Genomic DNA, 8,997 nt, shown 5'->3' on the forward strand with positions numbered 1-8,997 from the left:
GCGCTTTCAATAGCTGCCCACTGCACCACCTGGTGGTGGATGGGTTAAATGCAGAGACTACTTTCGCCATTGTATGGAAACATACAGTGCTGACATTGTGATGACATTATTATTATTATTATTATCTTGATATGCCACAACTGTGAGGTGGATGGATTATTTCGGCAAAGGAGAAGTACTCACTAACACAGATTTACATAAAATGTAAACAGTATTTCTGAGAAAAAGGCCTTTTGTGTTTGTAGAAAGTCTATGATCTTTGAGTTCAGCTCTTGAAAAATGGGAATAAAGACAAAATGCTCTTTATATTATTGTTCGGTTTATTTCTCCAGGTATGCCCTTTGCCAAGAAATAGTACTGACCGTTAACAAAATAAAACCATTATATTATGCAGTTGAGTCTTTATCAATTAATTTAATTAAATCGTGATTAATTCGATTTTTAAAAGCTACATGGTTTCTATATATCATATCATGCATGAACTTTTTTTTTTCTTGCACTGTTTGCACTTCTCTGGTCCAGCTTGGTGAGTGTGCGCCTAATTAAATGTCACTTGGTGCCTGAAGAATTGCTAAGAGCATTCAATCAATTTGTTCATTTCTGCATTCAGATGCACGTGGTACAGCAAGATTATGTGAGTGGCATGCCTGATGTCAAATTAACAGCTACAGTTTTGTTGTGCTTAGACTTTTTTTATTAATATTATTATACGCCTGTTGAAAGACGGATGTATTATAGTATACAGTAGTCTTCGTTCGTCCATCCGTCTGTAAACATTCTCTTGTATGGTCCGTAACTTCTGATCCACTCAAGATAATACACATATGCTTCATCACTAGACAGAGTGCGTCGTTTTCATTACCCCAGATCCAAGGTCAAGGTCACAAAACAAGGTCAAAATTAAAACCAGAAATTGGCTTGTCCAGACCATAACTTCTCATCTGCTCAAGATAATTTAACGTAACTTCATACATATTTGTATCACCACTTATTGACATGTTGCATAATAATTTAATCAACCTAGTTCCAAGGTCAAGGTCACAACACAAGGTCAAAGTTGAAACCAAAAATTTGCTTGTCCAGACCATAACTTCTGATCTGCTCAAGATAACTTAACAAAACTTCATACACATTTGTATCACCACTAAATGATATGTCACTTAATCATTTCATCACCCTATTCCCAAGGTCAAGCTTACAAAACAAGGTCAAAGTTAAAACCATAAATTAGCTTGTCCAGACCTTAACTTATGATTCACTCAAGATAATACACATATTATACATTACTAGACATTGTGACATTTTCATTACCCCAGCTCTAAGGTCAAGGTCACAAACAAGGTCAAAGTTAAAACCATAAATTAACTTGTCCAGACCTTAACTTACGATCCACTCAAGATAAGACATATATGCTCCATTGCTAGACAGAGTGCGTCATTTTCATTACCCCAGATCCAAGATCAAGGTCACAAAACAAGGTCAAAATTAAAACCAGAAATTGGCTTTTCCAGACCATAACTTCTCATCTGCTCAAGATAATTTAACATAACTTCATACACATTTGTATCACCACTTATTGACATGTTGCATAATAATTTAATCAACCTAGTTCCAAGGTCAAGGTCACAACACAAGGTCAAAGTTGAAACCAGAAATGATACAAATGATTGCTGCAGTTCTGTGCATTTCAAGAGATTGAGATAAAATGTGATCTGATGATAGCTGAGATTCATTCTGAAAACAAACTTTGAAAAGTGATAGCCCAAGATTAAAAAAAAAAAAACTTAAATAGAAATTGCATTTTCTGCAACAATGCAGTGTGAATTCTTATTGCTGAAGAACTTGCTGAAAACAGCTGAAATTAGCCAAAAACATGCTGAAATGTAGCTAAAATGGAAGAACAAGCCTTAAGTTAGCAGAAGAAAGCAGAAAGAACACATATTTGCTGAATTAGGTTTAAATAAGCAGAAATTAGCACAAAAATTAGGAAATTAGCTAAACATGGCTGAAACGTAGCTGAAAAAGCAGAAAGAAGCTTAAACTACCAGAAAGAAGTGGGAAGAGTTTAAATGAGCTAAAAAATGTGGAATTAGCTGAAAATACTAAATTTAACAAAAACAGCTAAAAAAGTAGGTGAAATAGTAGAAAAAGCTGAAACTTCCAAAAAAAGCTGAAAGGAGCATAACAAGCTGAAATTGGCATATAAATTAGGCTGAAAGTTGAGAATGCATCAGGATAGGCTGTAAGTAGCAAAAATAACCATGAAAAACTTTAATTTATCTGAAAACAGCTGAAATTAGCTAAAATATGCTATAAAGCTAGCTGAAAAGGATAACACTTAAATTAGCAGAAGAAAGCAGAAAGAACGTGTTTGTCCAATTAGGCTGAAAGAAGCAGAAATGAGCACAAAAAAGTAAAAATTATCTGAAAATAAAAAGCTGAATTAAGCAACAACAACAAAAAAAAAAAATAGCTGAAAGGTAGCTAAAAAAAGCAGAAAGAAGCCTAAATTACCAGAAGTTAGTGGAGAGAGCACATTTTTGTTGAATTAGGCCAATTTTTTTTTAAATGAGTGCCAAAAATGTGGAATTAGCTGCAAAAGCTAATGTTAGCATAAAACAGCTAAATAGTAGCTGAAATATCAGAAAAAGATGAAACTTGCATAAATAAGCTGAAAGGAGCATAACAAGCTAAGATTAGCAGAAAAAGTTAGAAGAAGCACAAAAATGTTGTAGTTGGCAGAATCTAATAAGCGCGCTAAACATCTGGAAAAAAACAGCGGAAAGTAGCTGAAAAATAGTTTAAATTTGCACAAGGAAGCTGAAAGACGTCGAACCAGAACAAAATGCGAAAGGAGCAGTAAAAGATTGTAAACAGATCTAAAGAGTTGAAGGATGGAAAATGAACTCAATTCATTTCCTATGAGGGGAAAAAATGGCAGAAAAGGCTAAATATTTCCAAAAAGCTAAAGTTGCACCAATACCAAAGGTCCTAGCACCCTTCTCCTGAATGAGCTGAGCTGAATTGTTGAAATAGCACGAAAACTGTGGGACGAGAAAGATGCCGAAGAACGTACGGAAGGAAAATGGATCCCAATGGTGTGTATGGCTGAAGTTCAATGATATTTGTGGAAATAAAAGTAATATCTTTTCCATTTTTCTTTTCCTTTATTTATCGAAACATTTTATTTTGTTGCTCCTTTCATCACTGCTCCCTAAATTCGCCTCTTGTTCTTCATGATGTCCATCTTGCCCTGCCTCCAGCTATCCCCCACCCCCTCCTGCAGTGTAGGCTCGTCTGCCCTATCAGATTAGGGCTGTGTCGCAAGAAAAACAGAGATTGCTGGTTGGATTAAAATGCGGTGAGGGAATGAATTTCTATGATCTCATTGTTTTGACGAGTCACACATAGTTGGTGTGTGTGTGTGCGCGCGCACGCCGAGGCCAGCATCGACTTCATCCCCTGTAATGACAGGGAGCGGGCCAGAATGTCTGACCCTGCTGTGTTGCATTCTGGGAAAGAAAGCATCCATCTTTATTGCTGCTGTACAAGTGATGAGTAAATCACAGTTTCATTTGTTTGATTTATGACATTCATTTGTCTTTTATGATATCTGCAGCATGATAATGAAGAGTCATAAACTCCAAATTTATCTGCTGATATTAATTCATTATTATACATTAGTATTATTTATATTCCTAATTCAGTAAGGTGAAATATCTTAAAAAGGACAGAGTATTTTCATTGTGTTTTTACAACAATTTGTATCATGCATCTTAAGATCTTTTTCTAAAACAAATAATGGATTGTCCACTTCATTGTCATTGTCTTCACTGTCTGCTTTATACTCTGTTTTTGTCCATCTCTGCTTATGAGCTTCGCCTTTTTTTGTCTAAGACGTAAAAGTCTTTGACTTTTGACTCCTCAGCTCCATCTATTTGTGGGTCAACTGCTCCATCCCCCACCTCAAAAAGAAGCTTCACATTCAAAAATCGTCCCATTGCTTTGACTCAAACACACTAAACACCCTAACTATAAAATCCGAACTTGCTCAATATCACAAATCTCTCAACTCTCATGACTCACTCCCCCTCTTGCTGTGTCTCTATCGCCGCCGAACTTCCTTCAACTTACGCGTCTTTGTCTTCATCTTCTTTCTGTAGATCTTTTGCCGCTTGGCAAATGACTTCGGACCTCATTCAGAAAGGAAGTGGGGGGGGGGGGTGTTGTTTGTTCAGTAGGTATGATGGTGAAAACGGATGGGGATGTTTTCTCCATGAGACTGTCCGTCTTTAGCCTTGAACAATAGAAATCTGATTTTGCATTATCAGGTTCCTGGCGCGACGTCACACCCCATATATGAAAGTGACCAGGCTATTTCCAAAGCTTTGACAGAAATAGCTTGAATTTGTCACAAACCCTATTTTTGCGTTACTTTTCAACATTTGCCACAGAACATAGGTATTTATTTATGTCTCTATCATATGAATCAATGAAAAAATGGTTGATGAAGGACTTTAAATACAGTATTTATTGGTGGTGGTGGCTTATACAAGATAATTTTAATAACAGCTCTTACATTAGTTATGTTGAGTATTTTGAGAAAATTAGAATTAGTATTTTAGCAAACAATACGTGATCAAATGTTGGGAATGTATTTGTTCAAATAAACAAAGATTTTATAGTTTATCACCAATATATAGCATTTTTTAGAGAAGTCTAGACATAGATACAAAACCCACATAAACTTAAACAGCTTCATTATTAACTCTACACTCGTACCAACCATCACAAACCACAGTGTAATAACAGCTGTACACCAGCGCAGTGCTTGTCTGTGCAACACACGGGCTTTGTCTTTCTCCGTTTTCACTCACACACTTACTCAGTCTAGAATAGTGACCTTGGGCTACATTGTTATTCATTAGTGGACAAAGGAGCGTCGACTGCTTTTCTCCTCCAATCTCTCTGGGACACAAAGCAGAAGTGCGATGCCAGCGGCGTTCCTATCTCCTTAGAGTAATAAGCAGTGCTGTTTAAATCAACCAAGTGGTGAGATCAGACAGCAGCTGTTACAGATAAAAGGAAAGGTCCTTCATTTCTGTCTGTCAGGTGCTGAACAAGATCATGAACCAAAATATAAACAAATGAATTAATTTTCTCGTATCAGACTACTGGTAATTTGACATGGATTTAATAAGCAGCTTTCTAGATTAGCAAGACCCCATCACCATTTTAGGAGTTTATGCTACTTATCTTTTTGGTGTAAGATTATTCTAGGAAAACGCCATGAATAAATTTTAGAAATGCTATAAACATTGCATTGTGACAAGATAGCTAAGTTTAGATTAGTGACAGAGGAGCTTTTTATACGCCCATAGAAAGGCAAACGTATTATGGTATAGTCTTTGTCTGCCAGTACATACGTACTTGCATACGTCGGTAAACTTTCTCTTGTCTGTTCCATATTCTCCGATCTGCTCAAGACGTGTTAACAAAACTTGATCCAAATGTGTACCACCACTTAATGGCATGTTACACAGTTTTTCATCCCCCCAGCTACAAGTTCAAGATCAAATATGTCTATACAGGAAAAGGCTGCTCTGACCATTTGGCCAAAGCATTGCACAATTGTAGCATACTTCTGATGGTGCAAAAGCTATCACACAGGCCCTATAACTGCTCCAAAGTGGGTTTAACAGTCCTTAATACCCTCGGTGTCCCAACTGTCCGATCTAGTAGCTCCAAATGTTAGCAGGTCTCTTGCAAGTACAGTTCAGTGTTTTTACCCCAATCTCGTCTTCTCAATGCTGCCTGTAAAGCAGCTTTTTATTGTCATTCCAGTTTTAAAGACAAAACTATGTTTAGATGGAAAACTGTTTCTTGCTACGTTTATGACACAATAACGCTATCCGAGCAATAAGGTTAATGCAAGCCATTGAACCAAAGAATGTGCAGACGTTTTTATTGGGGAAGCTAAAGAACTACTCAGCTAATGCTTAGTACAAGAGAAGAGGTCAGATCTTCTGGTTAAGACTTTGTTGTCTATATGCATGTATATGATAAGACCTACCTTAAAGACAGTTGTATACTCATATCTGTCAAATGATGGATGAATTGCCAAGACAATGAAGGAAATCATATGTCCAAACTACAATAACCACCTTAAAGGTGTTGCCCTTAGCAATACTTATTAGTCACATCAAAGACCTTCTCTTACAATTTTTTTCCGAAGTTGGAAAGTCTTGTGTAGCAGAGAGGTACTTGTTTTTAGTAACAACTACTGTAGGTCTTAGCATGTTTTCCTGAAGAAGCCATTATACTTTTAGGCAGTTTTATGAACATGCGTATCAAAGATTTATAGTACTGTTTAGCAGTATGATGCTTGACGTCAAACTGGTCATATATGTTTGACGTGTGTACGTTGACCAAAAAATGAATTGCGCCATACTGAAGTCTAAAGTTTGTCACCTCATTGTAGTATTTCTTTAGTAGGTCCTTTAAGGTGGAATAACTTTCAAGATTAAATTTTTGGTCAGGTTATTGGATGTAGCAAATGAAATGCAGAAGCAAACGGTAGTTTCAGAAGTTTGCGATCTCGCATGTCCTTCCAACACCCCACTTGCCAAGTTAAGATTTCAACTCGTCTAATAAACCATCCTCTTGCATATTCATTATGCTTTTACACTGCAGTGTGGACTCTCTCCAGTTTTCTGCTTTGCAAGAAGGGTAGTCTGGACCAATTTTCCAATCTGACAAAGATTGTAATTACAAATTAAAACAAATTTGCCTGTAGTTTTAACGTGAACATTCTTGAAAGTTAATAATTATGGTGCAATGTCGCCTCACTAGCTCTTCAAAGACATCGGGAATTGTTCTAGCTTGTTGTGACAAAATCAAACGGTAATGACACTAACGTTTTTTTGGGGTGGGGAATGATTTCAAACACTTTTTTCCCCACTGTCTTTTACTTACTAAGTCTTTCTCTCATCAGTCCTAAGGACCCTGCCCCTTTATTACCAAGTCAGTTTAAAATTTGGCGCCTTTCTTTACAGTCACACCCTTAAATCTAAAGGTTTCACTTCTCTGGATCCAGCCATTGGTCACAAAGTCTTCTTGATCAGTCCAGTTTGTTGCTGAAAGTTGAAGACCCTTAAAAAGTGATGCAGGTACCAAGCCACGTATCAAAGTATCGTTTACATTATTGTTTAAAAGTCTCTGTATGTAGAAGAACCTTATGTGCTAGGTTGAAACGGTTGCCGTGGGAACTTGAAGACTACATCATCATTGCAGAACACATGCGTTCCACAAGAAAACAAGAGGTGGAAAATGTCCGGGAAGACGTGTTTGTCCTCTTACTTAAGCGCCTGCCATTTTTTGGTGTTCTTTTTTTAATTCTGTGCCACATTTAAGATGCTATTGAAAGAAAATGAACACACAATTATGCTGGGATTGATGATACCCTACCTTCTGCTATTTCTTGCATTAAATCATTTCATCTGGACCAGTTTTGGATGAAATGATTTGACCTTCTTTTGTTATCTACCTGGATGATTGAGCCAGCAAACCTATTTCTTGCATTGTTTTTGCTTTGACTCTTGAAGGTCTAACTTTCACTTTAGACACCATGTGTCTGATAGTACACAGTAGATTTATTTACCACTAAAACATGAAGATGAATCTTTATAAAATGGCAAAAATGCTCAATAATCCAGGTAGATAAATCCAACAAGGTTCTGCCAAGATTAAGGGGGTTCTTCTTTGTTGAAAAGTTTAGTCTTTTATCCAAAAGATTTCTTCAGTCTGAGAAGCCGCAAGCAAGTGTCAAAAAGCTTGCAGTGATGCATATTATATTCCTATAAAATCAATATGTAATAAAGTACAAGCAGGAAATTGAAATCGACAGATAAGAGGCTCTCGTTTATTTGCCTCTGTCATCTCCTGAGGAGGCTTAGAGCCTAAACCAGTTTGAAAATTATGAAAGGGTCACAGAGCCCTTTGGTGACCATTCACAGAAGTATGTTTGATGCGTTTCCAGGCATGGGCGTCAGTGTTCGCCTAAGGGACTAGCGGAGTCATCAAAACCGTTTTGCATCAAAGCCGTTTTGTATAAAATGTCTGCTTTGAATGGACACAGGTGACATTCATACCATTCTATGCTAAACATGGCGTCCAACAGAAAATGTTGAAAACATCTCAACATACATAATCTGTTGGACTATTTGATTCATTAGCCTTTTCAACATATTCTTGTAAGGAAACTGTAAAGGAAACATTTCTATATTCCACAATTTTTGCAGTATTTTAGTTATTTTATCTTTGTCGAAGCTAAATAAGTATAAAAGAACCATTCTTTAAAGGATTGTGCATTGCTTGTCACCTTGCATGTAAAGGTTTTAAACAAAGACCTCAAATCTCAGAGATCTCTCTTGGAAACATTAATTATAGACATTATAATGGGTCATACTTTTTATACGCTCTGGTATAATGTGTTGTTCCCTGGAGAATGTTTATGCTCGTCATAATTAGGTTTTCCAAACCCATTATGAACATGACCTTTTATAGCATTTTGATTATTCGTTCAAAGGCATAATTTTACGTTTCTCAAGGCTCTGAAAAAACACATTTATTGTTCAGAATCAATAAAAAAGTAACAGAATTTTGGTAGAAGTCCACTTCACGAAGTGTACCTTTGGGCATTTGGTTGTATGCTGGTAAGTATCAGGCTGAAGGAGAAATATTTGTCTGGTAACTGCAACTGCACTTTTAAAAACCTTGGCTTTCTGCACCCATATGTTGGTCATTAGCGACCGCCAATGCCTTTTCCAGATTGCAACTTTTCTAAACTCATCACCTCATTATGGAAAATAGTGGAGTTGCAGTCATCATAGTCGAACCTTGTGGCGTTATGAGCTATCTCATGTGTTGGCACTCAAAGAATGTGTTGAGGATAACTTTCAGCTACTCATATAGGGATGTGCGATATGGCATAAAATT

Source organism: Nematolebias whitei, chromosome 23 (assembly GCF_014905685.2).
Source record: "Nematolebias whitei isolate Nwh7 chromosome 23, NemWhi1, whole genome shotgun sequence".
Taxonomy (NCBI): Eukaryota; Metazoa; Chordata; class Actinopteri; order Cyprinodontiformes; family Rivulidae; genus Nematolebias; species Nematolebias whitei.